This window comes from Leptidea sinapis, chromosome 6, assembly GCF_905404315.1.
Source record: "Leptidea sinapis chromosome 6, ilLepSina1.1, whole genome shotgun sequence".
Lineage (NCBI taxonomy): Eukaryota > Metazoa > Arthropoda > Insecta > Lepidoptera > Pieridae > Leptidea > Leptidea sinapis.
In genome coordinates, this window is record NC_066270.1 from 6,594,275 (window position 1) to 6,620,131 (window position 25,857).

The 25,857-nt window shown below is 39.2% G+C and overlaps 1 protein-coding gene across 7 annotated transcripts in view; it reads right to left on the reverse strand.

Moving 5' to 3' along the window:
• LOC126965022 (RNA-binding protein Pasilla) overlaps window positions 1–25,857 on the reverse strand; it is a 93,808-nt gene that overhangs the window by 55,077 nt on the left and 12,874 nt on the right. The window lies entirely within an intron of this gene.

Consider the following 25,857-nt stretch of genomic DNA (forward strand, 5'->3'; position numbering starts at 1 on the left):
ACTAATGTAGAGAACAAATAAAATATTGATATTATTTCCGATAGAAACATCGATACTTCTTCTGATACACAAAACACATTGATTGAGATGATAATAATATGAAATATAACAGTTAACATGCAAGTTTTGTGCGAGTTGATACAGTAGAACTACCAAAGTAAGTTACATCGGTGAATGTTTATATATAATGATACATCGATAGCGGCAACAAATGTAACGGGTTTATATAACTGGTAGATAGATATACCAAATGTCCAAGAGCCACAATGCAACAAAGAGCGAGAATCCCAATACTAACACGGAATTCAAAAGAACAAACAAACCTTAGTACTGGTGTAACTTATAAACGTGGTGATACAGTAGAGCTACACATCGACAAATATGATATTATATGACTGTAGTGAAATGGCACACGAACTATAATTCAGTTGTAGAATATTGCATTAACGAATAATATTAGACCTTTAAAAATGGAAACCCTTATCAACAAACTGAAATCACGAGAAGCCCCATTCTTACCAACAAGAGTCTATTGCAACCCTGTAAAGACACGGAACATCCACTTCAAAAGCATTTTCAGAGTCTCTCGCTACAGCTCATTAACAGGTGAATATATTAGAGACAGGGAAATTAAATTATAAATCTCAAACAGTGATAAGATCATCATTATCATCAGCCCAAAGACCTCCACTGCAGAATAGGTCTCTCCAAAGGCAAGGCAACCCCAACAACAATGGATCCCTGCGCCACCTTTATCTGATCATGAATTATAGGAAATAGAGATTAAAAATTATTGTAGGATTTCACAGACATAGCGAGATTTCAAACACGATACGTTGCTTAAGTGTAAACAGATTTAACGGAGTTTTGCTATTGCGGTTCGCGGCGAACTAACAACCAACGTAAAGGTTATAATTTAATATTTTCCAACGCCATCAATATTCAATAGAGATCTATCTAAAGACAGAAATACATTTTAATGAAGAAAGTATGGGTCGCGCTGATCACATACCATCAAATGACAAACAAGAAAGATAAACAACAAGCGTACTTAAAATACGCATATAATAGCAAATTAGCTAGCACTAATATTAATTAAAATTGTCTAATAGTAATAGCCGCTGATGTACGGCCGGAAATGTCAAAGACGTAACGGTTGTTTACTATGGAACCATACTTATAGAGAAAGGGGATTTCAAAGCATATCGAGAACTTATAATATTATCATATTCGAGCGCCACTCAAAAAGTTTTGTGAAACAATAAAATCTCCTAACATGGGTACTTTTTTTTTTAATATTAATATTTTTAATTTCAATCTAACATTTATCTAAGTATCTATATATCACGTTATTTATATATTATTTTTTATACCAAGTTGTGTTACGTAGATACCTTACTAATATTTTTAAAACACACTTCACACCTTGACCTTAACCTTATATTTTTTTAACGTTCTTTTTAAATGCATTAAAATAAGCTAAATAAATTGTATATACTAACAACTTTGCATGCACATTGTCTTTTTGAAAAATTGTACTAGATTTAAGCAAGAAATAAAAGGTTTTTTATTTTTATAACATGGGTACAATAATTTTAATAAATATTTTAGCAGCCTCTTAGAAAAGTCTCATGCGTCTCAACCAGTTTTCGAAACAGTTTTTTCTAGTCTGCGGCAGATACCTCTTTTACGGCATTTTCAAACGCTTTTAGCGCATCTACCGGCGTCGAAAACCGGGTCTCTTTCAAAGAAGGCTCACGGTGCTAGATCAGGACTGTAGGGAGGGTGACCCGTGACTTTAACCGATGTGGTTTTCAGAACGTCCCATGTTTTAAGTGCTGAGTACGCGGGCGCGTGTAGAATTTTGTGAACGCTTCACGATCTAATCTGCAATATATGCTGAATTTTACGTACGTAGTTCGTATGTTTTCTTGAATTAAGTTTTCCAGTACTAGCACATTTTTCTCGGTAATAGCCATCGAAGAACGACCATGTCTTTCTTCATTCCCCAACGATAGACGACCCCGCTTAATTTCGTTACGTCAATGGTAAATAGCTGCTCTCATCCATAAACGCCGTTTGAAGTCGATCAAAGACTCGTATGGTTTAAGGCCATATTTAAAATCATAAAAAATCGTCGCACAAAAATGTTCCCGACGCAGATTATTTTTCTATGAGATACGATAACTCAATTTATCTCGCCAAAAAATTCGGAGAGATATTTTAAATTCGAACGATGGTAATTTTACTCGTTAGTAATCAGATATTTTTAAATAGTAGCCAGGGCTTCAAACTTAAAAACGTTTTTCGCAAAACTTTTTTTTTATGGAATAGGAGGACAAACGAGCGTGCGGGTCACCTGGTGTTAAGTGATCACCACCGCCCACACTCTCTTGCAACACCAGAGGAATCAAAGGAGCGTTGCCGGCCTTTAAGGAAGGTGTACGCGCTTTTCTTGAAGGTACCCATGTCGTATCGTCCCGGAAACACCGCACAAGGAAGCTCATTCCACAGCTTCGTAGTGCAAGGAAGAAAGCTCCTTGAAAACCGCACTGTGGAGGACCGCCACACATCCAGATATCGTAACTTGTGGCGTGTCGTGCGAAGGTGAAATTCGGCGGCAGGAATCAGGTTGAACAGCTCTTCGGAACACTCCCCGTGATAAATGCGGTAGAAGACACACAATGAAGCGACGTCTCTACGCAACGCCAAGTGATCCAGCCGTTCACAGAGCGCTAGGTCCCCGACAATTTGAGCCGCTCTGCGTTGCACGCGGTCAAATGGATCGAGCTGATACTGGGGTGCACCAGACCAGAGATGACAGCAATACTCCATGTGAGGGCGGACCTGCGCTTTGTAGAGCGCTAGAATGTGGGCCGGCTTGAAGTATTGCCGTGCTCAATTTATGACACCCAGTTTCTTCGAAGCCAATTTGGCTTTGCCCTCCAGATGGCCACGGAATTGGCAATCGCTTTAAGGGAAGTGTTCTCGAAGAGCGGTGATACGGCAAATGGGGTTTTTTTAGTGGTAAACGCGCAAACTTGAGTCTTCTGGGGGTTAAATTGGACAAGGTTCATTTTACCCCATTCCGCGACCTTCTCGAGAGAGGACTCGATAGAAGACACAAGTTTCTCCCGGCACTGCTCGACGTTTTCCCGAGAGAGACCTGCATGGCCCGTGTATACGGCATCACCAATGCTGTCGTCTGCATAGCAATGCATGTTGGCGGTGTCCAACATATCATTGATATGCAGAATAAACAGCGTGGGAGATAGCACACAGCCTTGGGGCACTCCAGCGTTCACGGGTTTGGGATTCGAGCAATAACCGTCGACAACGACCTGTATGCTGCGCCCAGTGAGGAAGCTGGAGGTCCACTTGCATAAGCTCTCGGGAAGCCCAAACGATGGAAGTTTTGCGAGGAGCGCCTTGTGCCACACACGATCAAAGGCCTTCGCTATATCCAGACCAACTGCCAGGCCTTGCCCCTTGCTTTCACTAGCCGCCGCCCATCTATGTGTTAGGTATACCAGAAGATCGCCAGTCGACCGACCATGGCGAAAGCCGTACTGCCGGTCGTTGATCAACTGGTGACCCTCAAGGTATACCAAGAGCTGGCGGTTAATAATGCTCTCCATGATTTTGGAGAGTAGGGAGGTAATAGCAATAGGCCTGTAGTTTGCCGGATCCAAACTGTCTCCTTTTTTTGGGATCGGATGGACAAGGGCTGACTTCCATGAATCAGGGACTACGCCTTTTGAATTAGAGTGCCGGAATAAACACGTTAGCACCGGCGTCAACTCAGGGGCACACGTTCTAAGCACGATTGGAGAAATGCCATCCGGCCCGCTCGACTTCCTGACGTCCAACGAAAACAGAGCTCGCCTAACAGTCTTCTGTCGGAACTGTACTTCAGGCATGGAGCTCTGACACCGCGGGATGGTCGGCGGTGTTTTTCCGTTGTCGTCAAGAGTCGAGTTGGAGGCAAAAAGAGTGCATAGGAGACCGGCTTTCTCTTTTGCCGTATGGGCCAGGGTGTCATTCCCCATGTGCAACGGCGGCATGGACGGCTGGTTGAAGTTACCAAGAGCAGCTTTCGACAACGACCAGAACTTGCGTGTCCCAGTCGAGTAGCTGGAAAGCTGCTCGCCAATTTTGACGACGTGCTTCGATTTCGCACGGGCGATTTGCCGCTTAAAAAGTTATTTCTGTGTGGTTAACTTCCTGTAACCCCTAGCTGGGGCAGAGGGCATCCACAGTGCATTTTCTACTAACTAAAAAAGCTTCTAAATAATTCCAGTGGAGAGAAATAGTTGATATAGAGTACAGATATGTGCGCGACAGATTCAACTAATAAACACAATGATATTCGTAAACGTGTCTTTGTTTACTGCTTAGTGCAACCTTGGAAATAAGATTTATTTATCTGCTGTAATGTTTGCACTGTATGAGATATTGTATTTAATTTAATAGTCTTATTCATAACATCATCAACAGCTTATATAACCTATTTTGGGTTTCGAACTATTGTCCTAATAACATTTGACTAAAAGGAAGACAACAGTTTAACAAACATTATTATAAATATTATTCGAATACTTCGCTGCACCTTAATTGATTAATTTTAATCGAGACATTCCTAACACAACAATATATATGATGGAAGTGTCTAGAAGATGTCTGTGAGTAATATTTAATTTATAAATTTCTTTATTGATGATATAAGCTCAGTGGAAACTAATTTCGATAGTATAATAATAGCTAATTTTATGAGATAATATATACTTATGTAACAATTTTTAGCTATGATAGTGCTCTAATAGTTGGAATAAAAGGGCAATAAATTTATTCAGATTCAAATATATTTGTTCAAATTAGGATGTGAAATCGCTTATTGAAAGTCAAAAACTACCACACATTCCAAAAAAAAATGCCTCAGACTTGAGAAGACAAGTGCAACAAACTCTCAATATGTTTACAAAGTAATATCGTACAATTAAACTCATTATTTAACACCCTGAGGGCGGTCGCTCAATTCCCAATCTGTGGTGTCATTGAGAAAGTCATTTATGTTATAGTAACTTAACCACACAAACTTTTTTAACAATTCTTTTGAATTACGTAATACTTTTGTTTTGAACATTTTCTGGGATCTTGTTGTAAAATCTTTTTATAAAAAAATGGCTCTGTCGTAAATCCTATTACTCCACTGCTGAATATCTAAATGATCGGACAGCCTGGGACTAGATTGTGATTATTTTATAGCAACTGTACAATATTGTATACTTTTATTGAAAAGAGCGCAAAAAAAAAAGAATGCTGGAGAGTTTCTTGCGCCGCTTCTTCTCTCTCAGAGTGCCATTTGTTTCCGAAGCGGTAGTAGTATCTAGTAGTATAAGAAATGACATCAAAAAGAATTCTAAAGAAATCAATTTTGAGAAAATAAATGCCTTTTTATGCCTTTTTAAAACCTAATATGTATACGTCGCCCCACAAAAGACTTACTAACTTGACTTAGCCGTAAGTTTATGTCTGTTTCTTGTATTAACACTATGGTTATGACAGTTTCTAGCAAATTCACCTGTTCCTATGTTGTACATTACATTATTAAGAATATACTAAGAAGCAACTCAAGATGTTAATTTCTTTAAATTTTGCTCTCAATTATTAGGTATATTTAGTACCAACCTAGTAATAGTAAGGTATGCCAGTAAACTTGCTTTTCATAATCGGAGCAAGCTTCCCAGCACATACTTCGTTGGCCTATGCCTTCATTCAAATTTATAATAAAATTTATAACAAAAGACGAGAACTGCAAACAGATGATAACAATACAAATGGGACGAAATAGCACCAGAGCGCTCACATTCAGTGTGTTTCAATTAAGTAGATAGGTACGAGGTAGGCGGGCCTGACCCCGATACCAATGGGGACTCACTTCCGATTCTATAACTGGCTTTTGTCGTGCGTTGACGGACATTCAAACACACCTTTTGTGCTGCACCAGAGTACGTCTCTATATACTTTTATAAGACAATAAACGCTGCAAGATCACCACAAAAACTATGTATGACAACTTTAGTACAGCGCCATTGACGTGAGGGTCTTTATAATAATAATAATATCAACACACTTTTTACACAAATTATCTTGCTCCAAATTAAGCATATATACTATATATGCCTAATTTGGGGCAAGATAAAAGAAGACAACGATATATTTAATACAATATACTTACTTAAACATACATATAAACATCCATAACGGCTATACAGGTTGTCTATATATTACGGGCTGCACTAAAAGTATCGGGAATGGAATATTTCCACTGTTCCTGTCATATTAAAATCTTTTTAATTAAAAACTCCTTAGTTTTAAAAATCGAATACTATTTATTTATTTAAAAAAAAGATTCTCGGTCTTGTCACAAGGTCTTTTCAAACTTGTTTAGTCGTTGATAAAATGGAATTGACTCGAGAAAATTCTAGAGCGATGATTTATTATGTTATTACTTTCGAAGTGGTTTAACACAGAAACAGTGTGTTGACCGGATATGACTTCTGCATTTGGTGATGAAGCCCCATCCAAAACCACAATTTATCGCTGGTTTGCTGAATTTCAACGTGAACGTGTCAAGCTCAGTGATGATCCCCGTCAAGGTCGTCCAAAAACTGCAGTCACCAAAGAAAACGTTGATGCTGTGCGAAAGCTGATTGAGGAAGATCGACATGTGACATACCGCGAAATTCAGGCAACTTTAGACATTGGAATGAGTCAAATACAAATAATCTTGCATGAACAATTAGGTGTAAAAAAGTTGTTTTACCGATGTATACCGCATTTGCTCTGTGAAGAGCAAAAAGCAGCTCGCGTTACTTGGTGTATCAGAACTCTCGAAAGATTCCACGCAGGATCCTCAAATGCTGTATATAACATCGTATCAGGTGACGAATCCTGGATATACGCGTACGAACCCGAAACAAAAAACCAGTCACGAGTTTGGGTGTTCGAAAATGAGTTAAAGCCAACAAAAATTGTTCGTTCACGGAGTATTGCAAGAAAAATGGTGGCCACGTTTGTCTCCAAAACCGGCCATGTTGCGACTATTCCTCTTGAGGGACAAAGAATGGTTAATACAGAATGGTATGCTAGCATTTGTTTGCCACAGGTCGTTTCTGAACTACGTAAAGAGAACTGCAACCGCCGCATCATCCTCCATCACGACAATGCGAGTTCTCACACCGCGCACAGAACAAAAGAGTTTTTAGAGCAAGAGCGAGAGAGAAAAGATTGAGAGCAACATAGAATTATTAGACCATCCGCCGTACAGCCCCGACCTAAGCCCTAATGATTTCTATATTTTCCCTAGAATAAAGAATAAATTGCGTGGTCAGTTTTTCATCACTTGAAGAAGCTGTGGACGCCTACAAAACGGCCATTTTGGAGACCCCAACTTCCGAATGGAATGGTTGCTTCAATGATTGGATTTTCCATCGTATGGAAAAATATGTCAAATTTCTCTGAGAATACTTCGAAAAGCAATAAATACATTTTTTTAATAGTAATGTTGTGTCACTTCCTTGATTCCCGAAATTTTTAGTGCCGCCCTCTTATGTCGTTTATATTATGTTAGTTTTGCGTATTCGTTTTTATTTACTTATTGGTTCCCAAACAACATACATGTATTAATGATTACAAAATAACGCTAGTTTAAGTAAACCATGATTAACATAGACGTCAATTAAATGGACGTTTGGCGAATACTCTATCGTTTATCTGAATTTCTTTGTATCACAACAACCTAGAGATGTTTCACGACTGGTAAGGTATAATAATTGTGAGTTACTGTCGCATAGTACTTCAATAGATAGATGATGCACAAAATATTTGGATTCTTCTAATATTCTCCTGAGGGGCGTATACCATACGGCAACTCCAGTGGTGGGTGGTATGCAATGAGTAAGAAAAAATAAATTTACCTCAAATGTTCTACTAAGAATTGAAGGTCTGGAACAGTTTTGGTTGGCAACGAATTTGTAAAAGCAAAAGCTTGTTAAATTTAAATATTAAAGCATGAAACCTATAAAAACCTCGACTTAGAAATGAAATAACGATTTGATTTACGATGTTGGTAAAGCTTCACATATAGATACACAACCTTTACAATAAACTTAATAAAAATTATAAATCACAGATCATGCAAAATAAATAATAAATATTCAATAATATCATTGGGCTACAAAGACACTGAACATTCACCTTTGACCAGCCACCACTAGCGCATCCTTCCCATCGGGTACAGGAATCATTAATCCTTGATTGAATTTCAACACAATCTAGTACCTACAGTTTTTGTATTTTGTTAATTTCATCTGCACGCACCTAAACTAAATAAAATTTTATTTACTCATGTGCGTAAAGTATCGCTGATCTTAGGACGAGGAATAGTATATTGTGCAACTCGTGCGGCAAGTTGTCGATAGCCCACGAAAGCGACGTTGAACGCACGAGCGAAGCGTGTGACAAGTAAACTTTTCGCACTCAAACAATAGTCTCATTTACTAAAAATAACACACGTAATTTTTACGGCTCTTTTTCAACCAACATCAACAGCGTACGCCAAGATTAGGGCTTCCAATCCCGCGGCCTGAATTTAATCTCGGTATTTGCGGGACTACGAATTTTCAATCCCGCGGGATCTCGGTATTTGCGGGATCCCGCATATTTAAAATATGCACATTTAAGGCAAATAAAACAATGAATTAATCAACTCCACGTTTATTAACGTACATATTACTATTAAAATGAGATCAATCAAATTAAACCGTTTATTTTCACAAAAAAAAAATAACAAATTCTGAATAAAAACAAATCAAAACAAAACGAATCGTTTTCCAAAAAATACACAAAGAAATTAAAAAAATAACCGAAAAAAAAAACACTTTTTAAACTGATAAATTATAACTTAAGTATTAAGTTTTTCAGTTTTTAATTTCAAGTGAAAAGGTTTCCCTCCTTGGGAACACAACATGTCCAAACTGTCGTTTGCTAAATTACTGCGTATTTGAGACGCAATATAGCCTACAGCAGAAAATGCCCTTTCTGCTTCCACACTTGTGGGCGCTTTTTTTCAGTCCCGAAAATCCCGCGGATCACGCGTACATAATCCCGCGTCACGCGGGATTGGAAAATGGCGCGGGATCCCGCAATTTCGAGATTGGAAGCCCTAGCCAAGATAATACTTTTCCCGCATGAGTAATATAATAGTATTCTTTTGTGATACAGTATTTACTAGTAAGAAAGGATAGGGCGAATAAAATAAATGAAAGTTACCCATGATAATGAAAGTTAACATGGAATAATAATAAGATATATTACGTTTAGTTAAATTGTATAAATTAAGAATCTGTATAATGGTTGTTTTCTTATTTCAAAACATATGATAATACTATAAGTATATACCAAACAACTATTACAATTCTACGTGTCATTTTATTTATTCCTTCTCTGATTGTGGCATTAACTAATATTTGGAGCATAACTCTTCCGAGCCACGACACTATCTAATTATTTCATTTCGTCCAATCAGAATATCTCATACTAAATTGGAGTTCTTGATAAGATATGGTAGATATCTGAGTGTAATGTTTTTGTTGTAGGAGGTATAAAATATTTTTGTGGAGAAGCAACATGTTCATGTAAATAGTTTTTATTCTATAACATCAGCACATTTTTATGCCTACTATCGGCTTCTGCTAAGCGGACACCTCATCTTAAGTATCAACTCATTTGGAAAAATCTATTTTCTGTGTATCTACCCTGCCCATTACAATGCAGTGCCATTCAGGATTATTGAAAAGCCCAAAAATTCTGAGCGGCACTACAATAATTGCGCTCGTCACCACGAGACATAAGATGCTAAGTCTAATTTGCCCAGTACTTTTACTAGTTGCGGTGCAATTCAGGCCGAAACAAATAATGCTTACACATTACTGCTTCACGGGAGAAATAGTCGCCGTTGTGGTACACATAATCTAGCCCGCATCCTGTGCAAAGGAGCCCCCCACTGGTATATATTAACCCGTATCTCTATCAAATTATTAATCGATATAACACTCGCAAATTTACGGATTAACTACCATCGCCGGAACAATTCAGGCGTATCAAATATAACACGAATACGATAAACTCTCAATAATATTGTTGATAGTATGAATTTTATTTTTACTTCGACCCATTTATAAACTGCGAATAGCTAGATATTCTGGCAAGTCTCCCGTGAGTGACGTCACTGCAGCTATTGCGTGGCCACTACGAGCGACTTCACTGATACTTTGAAACTATTAGAGCGCTTTCGCACTGCGTCCGAATCCGATCCGTACCCGTGAAAATACGGTCTGGTGTAGTTGTAGAACTATTTGTAACGGTTGACAGAAGCCGGATACAGTGCGTAAACTACCATAGAAATAGTTCTACGAATACTTCCGACCCTGTTTTCATGAGTACGGATCGGACGTAGTGCGAAAGCGCTCTGAGGTCGCAACTTTACCTGCAACTATTAACTCCGAATACCACGGTTTATGTAAGGATAACTGGGAGGTTGTAGTATTTGTAAATTGAAGTAATATAGATTTCGACCCACTTTAAACGGCCAGATTTCGTTTTCAAAAACTTCATAGATTTATCGAGGACCGATGACAATACAGTAATTTGATAAAATTATTCCATTTTTCAATTTGCAAAATAAAATTTTCGTTTATACTATATATAATATTTATTTACGTAGTTTTTTAACAGAATTTATAAAAATTCTGTTAAAAAACTACGTGAGAGTTGATAACACTTCCTTGCAACACGGTATCATAATATAAATTTCATTATTCCTATTCTTAATAATTACAAAAAAACGGGATTAATTTTTCGACGTTCATTAATATGCGTAGGTAATGATAAATTTACGTAATTCGGTTGCAACACACTTCATGCTAAATGTCAAGGCACTGGCCACCGACTATTAGGAACGTTAGTTCAATTACGACATGATGAAATTGGCAAAAACATAGAAGCAGAATTTCAGAATTATTGTAATTGGTCCAAGATCGCACCGAATCAGATGTAGTGTGTTTGGCGTACGAACATAATAACGAAATAATTGAAGTCAAAACTTATTTAGCTGTGCCGACAGCTTCCCATGGGGGGGCTTTAATGAGAATGAGCTGTCATATTCACTGCACGGTTCGCCTACGGCAGTTGTCCGCAGGAGTCACAATATAGTCCGCGGACCGCGAACTAATTTCAATAGGTGCACGCTGCACATTGTAAAGAATTATTGATTCCACGAGAACTGCAAACAACTTGAAAAGGTATCGACGTAATGAACACAATATCGGAATATTTTCAGAAACATAACATTAGGTGGGAGAAACTCGGTCGTGTCTGTATGGATGCTCTGGCCAGCAAAGTTGGGATCAGGCTCTGGTCTGGCAAGGTTAGTAAAACAGAAGAATCCTAAGGCAACAACAAGTTATTGTATCATCCACCGTCAGGCGTTAGCTTCGAAGACTCTTCCTGGACGCCTTAAGAATACAATACAATTGCAATGCAATTTTGAAATTTTTCTTTTTGGTTAAAGTTTATTTTCGGATTGATTCAGTTTATTTTTCTTGTATATCGTGGTCCATGGCCAAGAAAAGGTTGGGAACCACTGGCTTAAGGGAACGCGGTAAGTCAGAAATAATATTACCAAAGCAATTTCTACGCAATAGGCTATTCTTCGATTTTTTTAAATATATTCAAAAATGATCATAAAGATTCCATAGCCAACTGGTATTTTTAATTCCTCAAAATAATTCATCTATTTGCTAAAAAATTTTTTTTTAATTTAAGCGAAAAATAGTCGTGCCATAGATTGTGAAGAAACGTCAAATGTCCAGTAGTACAGTTCTTACTGACTTGTATAACTATAATAATGATCTTTCATAGTGTGTTGCTAAAATCATATTGTTTCTGCTATAGTGACGTCACAACATGGTGGACCGGGTTTTCGGTCACGTGACATACAGATAATAAAACTATGAATATTATTTTTGATATCATTTCTAATATACTAGACACTACTACCGCTTCGGAAACAACCGGCGCTCTGAGAGAGAAGAAGCGGCGCAAGAAACTCTCCCAGCATTCTTTTTTGCGCTCTTTTCATTAAAAATATACAATATTGTACAGTCATTTCTATCGCTATAAAACTATTATAATCTAGTCACTTAGCTATTCAGCTGTGCAGAAGGTTTAATAAAACATTTAAATAAAATAAAAAAAGAGTCACAATTAATTGAATTGCCATCGGTTTTTGTGTATATTTTAAATATTGCATTTTGAAGAGGTCGAGAATCACGTACCTATATACAATATATGAATGCAATTAGATCACATTTTTAACAGGAGCAGTTAAACAACACTTACAATCTATCAATAATAATAAATTTTTTTTATAACAAGGTCCAGAAATCCAGAAACTATTGTAAGGTTGTGCTCATAGTCGAAAACGGATATGGAAAGAAGTTGTACCAAACCCGTACTTTCAGAAAAAATATAAAGTGCAATAAGAACAATGCTCAACAACTTTTTAAGTAACACTACTTATATTAACAAAATAATATGCGCTGTACACTCATTACTTATATATCATGATATTGACTAATATTGTTATGAAATTACCTTACATGATAGCTACCTATTTATTTCCTATACTTAGTAGGTTTGACTATGTCGTGGCCTTCCAACGCATACAATTCTATCTGCAACTAATGTAGGTTTGACAACGATGTAATATTGATTTAAAATTACGATTACGTATTTATATTATAGAAAAACTGAACTACAGTTTTAGGTCTAAAAGTTAACCCTAATGTCGCCAGACGAGGTAAGAGTCACGCGATAGAAAGAGAGGAAACTTCTAGGTGAATAAAAATGTAGGTTAATAGCGCTGTGCGACCTGAATTATACCTTATTGTTTGGCCGCAAGAGACATATTTCTCTAATTGATTCTGCGGAGTGAGACTTCTGTACTTGTACTATTAGATATTCTTTGGTAATGGTAACAGCCAACTCATTCACTGAATCTACTACAGATGCTGCATTGCGCTCGACATCCCCGCACCGCCTCCGCCTCAATGCGGCGTGATTGCGGACCGTAGATCCATTCATCTCGGCTTCTTGAATCCAATCTTTAAAATCGACATTAAATTAAAGCTGCCATTTCCTTCTACGCCACCGACACATTTCATAAGAGTATATTCCTCTTCATTTCTGAATGTGTTTTCGTGCCACGATTTTTGATTTGTTTGATGGTAGTATTAATTACTAGCGGCCTGTGACAGATATGTCGATATTGCATTAGCAATGAATAAAGGCTTCTTTATTATAAGGTTTCACCGACTTTATTTATCTACTTACTAGTCTTAGTTTAGAACCCCGCGAATATCATACCTGTGGGAGGCTCCATTGCACAGGATGCCGGCTAGATTATGAGTAGGTACCACATCTTATGTCTCAAGGTAACGAGCGGGTTTGTAGAACCGCTCAGAATTTTTGGGTTTTTCAATAATCTTGAGCGACACTGCATTGTAATGGGCAGGGCGTATCGATTACCATCAGCTCAACATCCGTTAATCTCTCGTCCCTTATGTGATTTCAAAAAAATACCCATTGGTAGAATGTTCAGTGGACACAACACACCTTCGCCCACGTCGCAGAGACTAAGTAATATCCCAGCGCAGAGGGCTCACTTCAATTATTGTGTTAAGAGTGTAAGTACAAGATTAATGAATTATTGATGTAATTCCGTGTGTTAACTATGTCATTCATTGTACGCTTAAAGTCCTCTATATTATTAAGATACTCTGTTATTATTGCCATATTATGTACTTGTACCACTTAATGTTATAATCAACAAGAATATACATATTCTATTTAAACAAACATCAGGACACTGCACTTATATAAATTAAGATATAATTTATATTTTGTTACAAAAGTTTTTTTTTTCTTAATATTTATTCCTCGTTTATAACGTTTAAGTCTTAAATAAATTATTTCTTATCAAGTACCTAAATACAAGTTTTCATGGATTTATCTTTGATAATGACGAATTTCCATACAAACTGCCATCCCCTATTTCCACACCTCCATTTATTTATTTTTGCAGTTGAAGGTTGCCTGTGTCCTATTTCAAGCTCTAGTCTACCTCTGTACTAAATTTTATCAAAATCAAAATAAACAAACTTACAAATTCAAATTTATAATATTATTAGTAAGGCTTTCAAAAAAGGCCAATTATCATCTCTTTCTCTGTCTGGTTTTATATAGATGTTTGCATTCTTATCAATGATATTTAAAAGTATAGATAGGTTACGTAGACAACATTCGGTGTTTGAAAATGATACACTAACGCACACATGAATAATTTAACATTGCAATAGCACAATACATTACAATTACACGTCAAAGAAGGATAGTAAATGCAATTATCGCAAGCGAAAAAGAGAACTCTAATTTGCTAATTGCTTCGTATCTGTATACAGAAAATACAGTTAATTCATCAGATATGATTTTTTACCGTACACCGTGATTTATGCCTAAATTACGATTCATTCATGAGTTCATATAGTAAAAACTATAAAGTAGTAAAACTGCATTGAAATTATAATTGCATTTAAATAATATATAGCCACATTGATGATATTAATTATTTATATTTAAAATAATAAAAAAACATACAGACACCAAAACAAAACCGAAAGGTATCTACAGTAAGGGTCCCATTTCTACAATTTTACTAACAACTGCTCCCAAAAAGTTAAGATTACAATTATTATTTTTTGTATCTAATATTATTTATGAATGTCTTGTAGTTTGAGGGTTTATTACAATAAGGTAATGGGGAGAAGAAAAAAATGATCCATTGATTCTTCTGCAGTTAGCAAGGGTTATACTGAAAAAACTCCTACGTAAACAAATAGCACTCACTGTCTACATCCGCTACCTACCCTAAAACTTGTTTTAGTAGTTTGATAGTTCAGCTACCTATATACGCACTTGTTTATTAAAAATTATTACATTCACTGCAACAATGACTTTTTTACATCATTTCCTTAAATATTCTACCTCGATCATCCCGCATCAATATTTTGTCATTTCTGTACGTTATTCTATGATCAGCTTGGCAGTGATCGGCGTTGTTATGGCAACATATTTATATTGTTAGATAAATAATGAAATCAAATAAAACGATATAATTCATGATTTCTTAACTGTGGTATGTAATTGTATGCTTTTTTTTTACTTTCGTAATTAGTGCATCTTCCCATAACACAAGACGGCTTTTAAATGTTGTACCAATATCAAATTGTAAGCAATTCTGTCAACAACAAACGCGTGTGTACCGTTTTCGTATCGAGAGAGTGACTACGACCAAAGGAACCAATTGACTCACTTTAGGTGATTGATTTTCGGCGCGCTAGTGACATATCTACCTCTTTTAATACTATAATATCAATGATTCTTATTATAAAACATTACCTAATCTATGATTCGACTATCCATACGACGTTTTTATTAAAACAGAAAGACAGCTCTCAGATGAAAATTTATAGATGATATTTCAAGAGTATATTGTAGATGATATTTTGCAAACGATAGTCGTATTAAAGACTATAATATTCTCAAACATGATATCGTACTTAAAATAACTCGGACAAAGAACCAAGTAATTTTATTATTCAAGCCACATTATGCAGTTTTAATCAATTAAATACTTTATTACAACCGGTTCAGAAAGACCTTTGCTAATTAATTAGTTAATTAAAGGAAGAATCGGAATATTTCGTAATTGACGAGATAACCATCCAAGCTAAGCAACTTAAGGTCGACTCTTAAACTGTATGCATTTTGTAATGTTTGAGGTTTTATTTGACGACCCATATAGCAATATATGGGTCTTATAGCAAAATATTATATAGAATGGTTAGTGACCTTGACTACTAAGCTAGAGGTCCCGGGTTCGAATCGCGGTAGGTACAATCATTTATATGATGAATATAGATGTTTGTTTCCGAGTAATGGATGTTTATCTGTATTTATGTACGTTTAAGTAAGTATATTGTATTAATAGTTTGGGGCGAGATAATTTGTGAAAAAGTGTGTCAACATTATTATTAATAATTATTATATTACGTTTTTACAAACATCTAACGGAGAATAAATACGGCTCTCTCTAAATAAGGTGTGAGGTATAAATAAACACTGCAGTTTTATCAGGTGGAGGGCCGTTTGTCGCAATGCAGTGACTGGCGGAGGGCACGTGCCGAAACAACTCAACATGCTGATGCCAAGAAACTAATATTGCTGTGATGTGTTCGCTCGCTCTCGGAGCAGCCCGCCAGGAGACATACACGTGTGGACTGGTGAGAGATACCTACATATTTCTTTACACGCTCTTTTTAATCAAATATACAATATTGTATTGTCATTGCTATAAAATAATCACAATCTAGGCCCAAGCTGTCGGATCACTTGGATATTCAGCTGTGGAGTAGTAGGATTTACGACAGCACCATTTTATAATTACATTAAACATTTAAATTTATTTATAGATAATGTCTGAACAGTGGCTGGGACTTTATAATAATGTAAATGTATACATTTACCCTTAAAACTATTATGTAACTTATGAAGCCTACTAGAATTAGTTAATCAAGCAAGCTTGTAGCTATTATTTCTTGTGTTATAATAACGAAAAACACTATTAAGAGCAAAAAGATGACGATTTTTGTGAACGTACATTACATTTTCATTAATGTAGGTACTGTATGTAAGCATTAGAGTATATCATTTACAATGAAGATTCTGTTGCTAGCTGTAAATAGTGCCCGTCTATTAAGGGGTATTGTTCTTGTGAAAGTATCACCAAAACATTATCTGCTGTATCCTAAATTTAGTCATCCAAGCTTATTATTGAGGATCGGACCTTCAGTCAATCAAACGCCCCTTTTAGGTCACATTTCCTAACGCGGATCCGGTACCGTCCACTAACAAATGGATGTAACCTACTTACATATTTCACCAGTTTGTATGGCATGGCATACATACGTACATACATGGCGTCCCACTTTCTGGCAGTCTGTCCCGGTGTCCTCAGAGAGGTCGACATAGTCCCGCTTGTAAACCGACCAAACGAAAATTTAAAACTGTGTGTGTGTGTGTATGTATGTAAATGTAACCTTTCATAACATTTGAACGGCTACACTGATTACATCGCGGTTGGCGCCATTCGAAATGGTTTGACCTTACTTAGATTTTGAATAAATATGATGACGAAATCTTATTTAAACATCGCTGAGGTTATTGGAAGTTGGTCTCATATTTTAAAAAGACATAAAATTACATTTATTTTTTTTCAAAAAATAATCCTTAAGAATACAACTGGCTGTGTGTCACTAGTGTGAAAGCCGCACCATTATCCACGTTCTTTGTTTAGTTGAGTTACTCGATATCGATCGATTATTGAATTACAATCAGATAATGACGCGGACGCTGTGACATGTTCAAAATAATTATTGTGTTGTATTTACCGTTTACTTTAAATAAACAAGACATAGGGTATCTAACAACGAACACACAAAATCATGGTGGATTTTATTATGTCTTGGTCACAATATAATATAGTTAGTTGTTGGTCTCGATGATGTGTTTACCTTAAAAAAACATCAGGTAACCCGTCCGCTCCTTTGTAGGGGACAAAGCTAAAGGGGACTCTAAGGTTTTAATAATTTTAAAATGATATATGATGAAATTGTTTTAAGTATGCTGCCTGCACGTGCGGCAATAATAATATCAAACTAGCGATACAAATCTCATAAATACCAAAAATGCTTGAATTAAAATTAAGTTAATTTAAAATTTGTAAGTGACACAGAGTTCATCGCGTTGTCCTTGTGTGGCATGTATCTACACTCTCTCGCTCATTTCCATTTCATTCATGGCGCTATTGTTCGCGAGAGGCACTACTTACCTTTCGGTGTTTATTGTTTCATATAATATATAGCTGCATGAATCACACACCGCTTCAATGTAACTGCTTTGCGCAATACTTTTCGCAGAATCTGTCATGTTGTTTGGATCTGCAGCGGCCACCCTCGCACCCTCGCACACCTTCGCACGATGGCCACACGCCCGCTCCTATTACTCAATAATATGTTTTTTTCCCACCTCGGTGAAAAGCTCGCTTTTAGTACCTGGCACGAGGGAAAATATCGTATACGCACCACGTGAGATAAGTAGGACATTGCCATCCGCGATTGTCAATACTCCGCGGGTAAGAAAGACCTACTTATCTCCCTAGGTGCGTAATAACATACCTACTAAAGTAACGTAAATATTGACGAAAAGTATTTTGATATGATGTCCTTATATGAGTTTTCATACTCATACTGGTTGGCGTAGTATGAAAATAGCTGTATTGTACTACGTCCTTTCTTTGGCGTCCATGGGTTATTAGTTCAATGCTTTTAGCAAAAAAAAACGGAAGTTGCTGCTCCTCGATGCTGCCACAAGCAATGCATTGACGAAACCTGCCACAGCACCTCACGAGCCTCCCATTCATGAGGTACCTCTACTAATACTACACCAATTATAATTTGTTTCTCGAGCGTGCACAGCATTAATTCTGTTTCAATTGTTAAAAATAGAAAAGACAACGCTATATTATCTTACCACAAGCTTTCCTTATGCATGTTATATTATTACTAGCTGACCCAGCAAACGCTGTATTTGCCATATATAAAGTAATAATAAAAAATAAAAAATGGGGTAAAAAAAATAGATGACGACCAATTCTAAGACCTACCAAATATCGTACAAAAATTATTGTATTTGATTGCCATCTTGCAACCCTATAGCGGTTTTGTGGATGGAACAGCATTATATAAAAATCGCAATACAAAAATTATTGTACATCGTAGACAGGCAGGACATGGAAAATTTGAAGTTGTATGTATTTTTCAATTCTGCATCATAATAAAATAAAAAATATTTAGGGGTGGGTCACCCTTATCATTTAGGGGTATGAAATATAGAAGTTGGCCGATTCTCAGAGATACCCAATATGCACACAAAATTTACAAATCAGTTCAGCCGTTTCGGAGGAGAATTTCATAATAGGTGTTTCCAAAGCAAATGAAATATACATAAAAAAACACAATGGTATAAATTTTCGCTGACCACAAAATGTGTACAGAATTCTGAAACAATGCAAAGGTTTATAAAACATTTTTTATATTCTCGTTTCGTACTAAAATATTATTTTAGAGAGCGGTTTTGCGGGTTGCCTTTTCGCTTCTAAAACAAGGGATTTTAAAATAAACTTTTTGTGAGAAATCTGTACATATAAATTGGAGTGTTTGTTTGTAATATTGAAAATGGGTTTTACCCGCATTTAATAGCTTGACATGCATCTAGGTAACGCAACATTCACTACCTTCAAGACATTCAATTTAGGTACTATAAAACTTGCACAAGTTCCAAGGACCGTTGACATTACACTATTTACATACGATTACTTCTTATAAAGTAGCCAGTCCGGATATAATAATAACACAAGATTTTTGGCTGGACATACTTTTGATACTGTTTTGAGACTAAAAAAACATTTTTTTTTTTTTATGGAATAGGAGGACAAAACGAGCGTACGGGTCACCTGGTGTTAAGTGATCACCGCCGCCCACATTCTCCTGCAACACCAGAGGAATCACAAGAGCGTTGCCGGCCTTTAAGGAAGGTGTACGCGCTTTTCTTGAAGGTACCCATGTCGTATCGTCCCGGAAACACCGCACAAGGAAGCTCATTCCACAGCTTCGTGGTACGAGGAAGAAAGCTCCTTGAAAACCGCACTGTGGAGGATCGCCACACATCCAGATGGTGGGGATGATATCGTAACTTGTGGCGTGTCGTGCGAAGGTGAAATTCGGCGGCAGGAATCAGGTTGAACAGCTCTTCGGAACACTCCCCGTGATAAATGCGGTAGAAGACACACAATGAAGCGACGTCTCTACGCAACGCCAAGTGATCCAGCCGTTCACAGAGCGCTAGGTCCCCGACAATTTGAGCCGCTCTGCGTTGCACGCGGTCAAATGGATCGAGCTGATACTGGGGTGCACCAGACCAGAGATGACAGCAATACTCCATGTGAGGGCGGACCTGCGCTTTGTAGAGCGCTAGAATGTGGGCCGGCTTGAAGTATTGCCGTGCTCAATTTATGACACCCAGTTTCTTCGAAGCCAATTTGGCTTTGCCCTCCAGATGGCCACGGAATTGGCAATCGCTTTAAGGGAAGTGTTCTCGAAGAGCGGTGATACGGCAAATGGGGTTTTTTTAGTGGTAAACGCGCAAACTTGAGTCTTCTGGGGGTTAAATTGGACAAGGTTCAACTTACCCCATTCCGCGACCTTCTCGAGAGAGGACTCGATAGAAGACACAAGTTTCACCCGGCACTGGTCGACGTTTTCCCGAGAGAGACCTGCATGGCCCGTGTATACGGCATCACCAGTGCTGTCGTCTGCATAGCAATGCATGTTGGCGGTGTCCAACATATCATTGATATGCAGAAGAAACAGCGTGGGAGATAGCACACAGCCTTGGGGCACTCCAGCGTTCACGGGCTTGGGATTCGAGCAATAACCGTCGATAACGACCTGTATGCTGCGCCCAGTGAGGAAGCTGGAGGTCCACTTGCATAAGCTCTCGGGAAGCCCAAATGATGGAAGTTTTGCGAGGAGCGCCTTGTGCCATACACGATCAAAGGCCTTCGCTATATCCAGACCAACTGCCAGGCCTTCCCCCTTGCTTTCAATAGCCGCCGCCCATCTGTGTGTTAGGTATACCAGAAGATCGCCAGTCGACCGACCATGGCGAAAGCCGTACTGCCGGTCGTTGATCAACTGGTGACCCTCAAGGTATACCAAGAGCTGGCGGTTAATTATGCTCTCCATAATTTTGGAGAGTAGGGAGGTAATAGCAATAGGCCTGTAGTTTGCCGGATCCGAACTGTCTCCTTTTTTTGGGATCGGATAGACAAGGGCTGACTTCCATGAATCAGGGACTACGCCTTTTGAATAAGAGTGCCGGAATAAACGCGTTAGCACCGGCGTCAACTCAGGGGCACACGTTCTAAGCACGATTGGAGAAATGCCATCCGGCCCGCTCGACTTCCTGACGTCCAACGAAAACAGAGCTCGCCTAACAGTTTTCTGTCGGAACTGTACTTCAGGCATGGAGCTCTGACACCGCGGGATGGTCGGCGGTGTTTTTCCGTTGTCGTCAAGAGTCGAGTTGGAGGAAAAAAGAGTGCACAGGAGATCGGCTTTCTCTTTTGCCGTATGGGCCAGGGTGTCATTCCTCATGTGCAACGGCGGCATGGACGGCTGGTTGAAGTTACCAAGAGCAGCTTTCGACAACGACTAGAACTTGCGTGTTCCGGTCGGGTAACTGGAAAGCTGCTCGCCAATTTTGACGACGTGCTTCGATTTCGCACGGGCGATTTGCCGCTTAAAAAATCCGGAGGCACGGTTATATTTTCTCTTCAGAACTTTGCAGTTCGGATCCTTTGAGCCCAGCGCCGCAACCCAAGTTCGATACGCCTGTTTTTTGCAGTCAGATGCTGCTTTAACTGACGCATCGAACCAGGGCTGTGATCTGCCACCGATCGGTACTACAGAGCTTGGTATAAAAATATCCATGCCCTGCAGTATCACATCGGCTACTGCAACGGCGCAGGCACTAGGATCATCTGAAAGGAAACAAACCCTGCCCCAAGGGTAGGATGCAAAAAAGGAACGCATCCTATCCCAATCTGCTGACTTGTAGTGCCAAACGCGGCGGGTCGCTGGTGGTCTGCGACGTTGGCGTCGGATAGGCACTACACTCCTGACCAGGCAATGGTCAGACGTTCCGAGAGGGGCGTCGACAGAGACCTGGTAACCATCGGGATGTGTAGTCAGCAGAAGATCTAATAAGGACGGCATATGGCTATCCACATCCGGGAGCCGCGTCGGCGACTCAACCAATTGGGACAGACCATACGCCAATGCAAAATTATGCACAGATCGCCCTGCGTAGTCTGTGGTACGTGATCCAAGCCATTCGGCATTGTGCCCGTTGAAATCACCCAAGACTACGATTTCAGCGGAGGGGATCTGAGCAAGCACGTCATCAAATGCCGCTTGAACGCAGCCCATGAGGTGATCCGTTTCTGCGTTACCACTATGGGACCTGTAGACACACGCATAGATGCGGACGCGGTCCTCTAAATCTACGCGGAGCCAGAGAGTAGACAGGCCCCTACCCTCAAAATTGCCGAGACGGCGACAGCAGATATCCTCCCTAACGTACACACATACCCCGGCATGAGGCATGAAATTATGCTCAATTTTGTACCCGGGGCACGTTTAATATGACGTATCGCTAGGTCGAGATATCTGCGTCTCCGTAAGGAAACACAAGGCCGGCTGCGCCGTCTCAAGGTGGTGGTGGACGGCGTTTAAGTTGGAGTGAATTCCCCGGATGTTACAAAAGTCCACATTAAGCGTGGAGCGGGGTGCCGTGGTGTTGCTGCCCTGTTTGTCCTGTGACATACGCGGTACTGTGCCCTCCCCAGAATACGAGGGGCAGCCCGAGCGCGAATGCTCGGGGAGGGATTCTCCGGCTCTACAAGAGCCGGTACCCTCCTGGGGTAATTTATTTTTTAGGACCGCTCTCATATTTTGTTGGGGGGGGGGGGGGAAGGACGGGGGGGAATGGCCTCCGGTCCTCGACACTAACCTATGCGAAACATTGCGGCACTAGGCCGCTACTTCACGCCGGTATTCTGTGCGAGTGTGGTAAGTAACCCGGACGAGTCTGGCCCGATTGTGCTGACGTCATAAGGCAGCAGCGTGACTCTCCCACTTTCAAAAAGCCCGTAGTCGCCTCTTACGACACCCTTGGACCTGGGACTACCCTATTCTTTTTACGCCCCGAGGCAGCACAGGGCATGTGTGCAATTCACACGTGGAAGAAGTGAAACCTTCAAATTGATGAAGAATTTTGAGATATCTATTCTTTCTATATAGATAATAAAAATGATGAAATATCTTTATAATACCTACACTTATACCAAACACTACGGTTGTTGTGATGCCTTTCCTCAAGCTTTGTACTACGCATGCGCGCACAAACACGTATTAACACACAACGCTGAGGCCCAAACAAACTGAGAGTTTGCCTTGGTAAACACGAGGGGAGGGGGTACGAAGCAGAGCACAAAGAGAACCACGAACACCAACGAACAACGGGACAGCACTTGTATAATAATTTTAAGATGTGCATTGTACATGAACCTCTAAACTGCATATGAGGTCCTGGTACATGTTAGGATGACACAGGATTTCAACCGCTATGAAAGACATTACTATCACCGCTACCATATTTATGTTCTTCTGGTGTCTATGTAGTAAAACGTCGTGCGCATTACGTCAGGATATATTAAGATATACTCGCGTCATACATCAGACAATCTCTTCTTCAACTACGATCGCCTGGTACCAAAACACTGTATAATGCTTCCTATCTCATTTTCTCCCACGTTTAAATCTTATGAATTCATGTGCCTGTCTCAATCTCTCGCCGGCTGAATCCTATACATTTACCTGTTTGTATCTCTATTGTCTCACTTTTTCGTTTCATCGAGTTTCAAATCACAACCATTCTAAAGAAGTTTCCTTTCAATAAGCGATGTTTCGTAGATGCGACTTTTGTATCGTAAGATGCTACGATTTGATGAAATTTGCGGAGTCACCTTTATATGCTTCATGTGGAATCGAGGATGTTGAGCACTTATTAAATGAATGTGTCCGATTTCAGTCTAGTAGAGACAAAATTGTACGACTTATGGGTTTGAACAGATTTGATACGGGCATGTTTGTAAATATACTTGCCCGTCCTGCATCTAAGGATGCCATAAGTCTGTTTGAATCCATAAGTCTTATTTGTTTAACACTGTAGGTATAACTTGCTTTTCCTTTTATTAATTTTTTCTTAGTTTGTTAAGTTAACAATTTTGTTTATTTAACGTACTTAGATTATAATGGGGCTGACATGTACATACGTATAAAAGCCCTTAAATCAATAAAGAAAAAAAAAAGTTTTTTTTTTACAAACGAGCGTACGGGTCACCTGGTGTTAAGTAATCACAGCCGTCCACATTCTCTTGCAACACCAGAGGAATCACAAGAGCGTTGCCGGCCTTTAAGGAAGGTGTACGCGCTTTTTTTGAATGCACCCATGTTGTATCGTCCCGAATACACAAGGAAGCTCATTCCACAGCTTTGTAGTACGAGGAAGAAAGCTCCTTGAAAACCGCACTGTGGAGGACCGCCACACATCCAGATGGCGAGGATGATATCCTAACTTGTGGCGTGTCGTGCGAAGGTGAAATTCCGCGGCAGGAATCAGGTTAAACAGCTCTTCCGTAGAAGACACACAATGAAGCGACGTCTCTACGCAACGCCAAGAGATCCAGCCGTTCACAGAGCACTGGGTCCCCGACAATTCGAGCTGCTCTGCGTTGTACGCGGTCTAATGGATCGAGATGATACGGGGGTGCGCCAGACCAAAGATGACAACAATACTCCATATGTGGCCGGACTTGCGCTTTGTACAGCGTTAGAATGTGGGACGGCCTGAAGTATTGCCGTGCTCTATTAATGACCCCCAGCTTCTTGGAAGCCAATTTGGCTTTGCCTTCCAGGTGGCCACGGAATTCGCAATCGCTCGAGATTTCGAGACCCAGTATTCCGATACTAGGCGAGGCTTTAAGGGAAGTGTCGTCGAAGACCGGTGAAACGGCAAATGGGGTTTTTTTAGTGGTAAACGCGCAAACTTGAGTCTTCTGGGGGTTAAATTGGACAAGGTTCAACCTACCCCATTCCGCGACCTTCTCGAGAGAGGACTCGATAGAAGACAAAAGTTTCTCCAGGCGCTGGTCGACGATTTCCCGAGAGAGACCTGCATGGCCCGTGTATACGGCATCACCAGTGCTGTCGTCTGCATGGCAATGTATGTTGGAGGTGTCCAACATATCAGAGATAGCACACAGCCTTGGGGCACTCCAGCGTTCACGGGCTTGGGATTCGAGCAATAACCGTTGACAACGACCTGTATGCTGCGCCCAGTGAGGAAGCGGAGGTCCACAGATGCTACGATTACCCACCGCAATTCAGAAATTATAAAATTATGTAGTTTTCATTCATTGTCAACATAATGACTGAATAATTTTCGTACGAACGACAAAAGCCAATATATTAAAATGTAAGTAAATAATTCAAACGTCAAAATAATATTGCACTTGTTGAGTTTTGATAGTTAATAAAATTATTACTATCCTCCATATTTTAACTAGTTCGCTGATGATAAGGCAAGCTTAATTCTTTTAAACCTATTGGCTATCATCCACATATCGGATGAACTAATTTTATTGAAGTAAAAATGGGAACGGTATCGAATATATGATAAATGATGTGGTACGAAAATAGCGCCAGAGATTCGGAATGAGGGCAAATATACTTGCGTTATAACTTATAGGTGATAATATAAGCTATTGACTATGCTTTTAGTTTCTGTAATAAATTTATAGAGCCTAAATAATTAAATAGGTACCTGGACGAGATTTGCACGGATTTTACAACACTTGAACAAAAAATAAACTAATAGGACATCTGGATTCGAACCGGGGTCATCTGCTTTCCGGATCACCGAATGTCCCATCTG